General features: G+C 44.4%; 1 long non-coding RNA gene across 1 annotated transcript in view; it reads left to right on the top strand.

Annotated features, from left to right (window-relative positions):
• Positions 1-345: 345 nt before the first annotated feature.
• The window catches only part of LOC109519478 (uncharacterized), a 6,690-nt gene continuing 5,617 nt past the window's right edge, over positions 346-1,418 (top strand). Inside the window, exon 1 of the long non-coding RNA XR_002168973.1 lies at positions 346-841. This is a non-coding gene — a long non-coding RNA (uncharacterized LOC109519478). The remainder of the gene's footprint in view (positions 842-1,418) is intronic.

The following is a 1,418-nucleotide window of genomic DNA, read 5'->3' as shown; positions in this document are numbered from 1 at the left end:
CACATGTAGCAAACACGATAGCATGATGAGACACTGTTCAAAAAGTCGCCAGCATGAGGAGACACTATTCAGAGAGTCAACAGGGCCTGCGAAGATGCGCAGTCAATCAGCTCATGGGATCAATCCACTCCTGCTGTCATTGGTCGACGCCGCGCCGGGAACCAATCATCCATACTTTCATGGTCAAAACCTCTTAGTCATTCAGCATTTTTTTTTTTGAATACAGTAGTTTGGGGGAAAAAAAAAACTCAACGTAGTGAAACCGCGATAAATGAAGGGCAATATTGCGAGGGATCACTGTTCATGTTTCATGAAAACACCACGATCCTGAAAGCAGGGCAACCTTCAGACTTCACTGAATCACACTTCTTTTCACCAGTGATGCTTTGCAAGTGTTTCCATAAATAACCAGTATCCAACAGGATGTCAATTTATTGAGGCCAAATCGTAGGTGGTTCCCGAAACTCATCGAGCTCTTCCACTAACAATTTTGAATGTAACCATTATATTGTGTCTGTCTTCTTGGGTCTTTCAGACATCAGCGAAAATGCTTGTCCTGATCGGCTGAATGCAGAGCCCTCTCTTAAGAAGGAGGAACAGGAAAAAGAGGTCTCCCGCTTTAAAGAGGAAGAGGAGCAGCAGCCCCCCTACATCAAAAAAGTGAAGGAGGAGCCGGAGCATCCTCGTGTGAAAGAGGAGGGCGATAAGCCCCCCTACATCAAAGAGGAGGAGGATATCGGCAAGTGGCCATCACCTGGTGTCCCTTTGAAAAGAAAAGATGAAGATCAAAGTGATGTCAGCAGATGGGGGGAGCCTCTAAGCAGCAGCTTCAAACACACTGGTGAGAAATATTTTTCTTGCTCAATTTGTGGTCAAAGATTCTCTTTTACGGGACGTTGCACAACACACACAAAAACACACACCGCTAAGAAACCTTTTGCATGCTCAGTTTATGGACGAAAATTGTCTCAAAAAATACTTCCAAAAATACACAAGAATACACACTGGGGACAAACCATTTGCCTGCACAATTTGCGGTCTGAGATTCTCTGAGAAGGGAAAATTAAAAGAACACACGAGAACACACACTGGTGAGAAACCTTTTTCCTGTGTAGATTGTGGCCAAAGATTCTCTCATAAGACAAGCATAAAGCAGGCACAAGAACACACACTGGGGAGAAACATTTTGCCTGCACAGTTTGTGGTCGGAAATTCACGCGGAGAGATCACATTGAGAATCATAGGTGTGTTGATGAGATGAGTAGTCATCAATGAAGTCGACGCTGGCTGTCTGAGCAGGCTTCATGAGTTCCTGCACCGAGGCTGATTGTATTCTTCGTACCTTCTTATCGAGGAGCTGAACTTAGTCACGTGCTTAAATGATGCTCATTACATCTGTGTTTCCACAGTGTTGTTAA

This window comes from Hippocampus comes, unplaced genomic scaffold, assembly GCF_001891065.2.
Source record: "Hippocampus comes isolate QL1 unplaced genomic scaffold, H_comes_QL1_v1.1 scaffold60, whole genome shotgun sequence".
In the NCBI taxonomy this organism is placed as follows: Eukaryota; Metazoa; Chordata; class Actinopteri; order Syngnathiformes; family Syngnathidae; genus Hippocampus; species Hippocampus comes.
The sequence above is the reverse complement of the archived record's forward strand: the minus strand, read 5'-3'. Positions and strand labels throughout refer to the sequence as shown.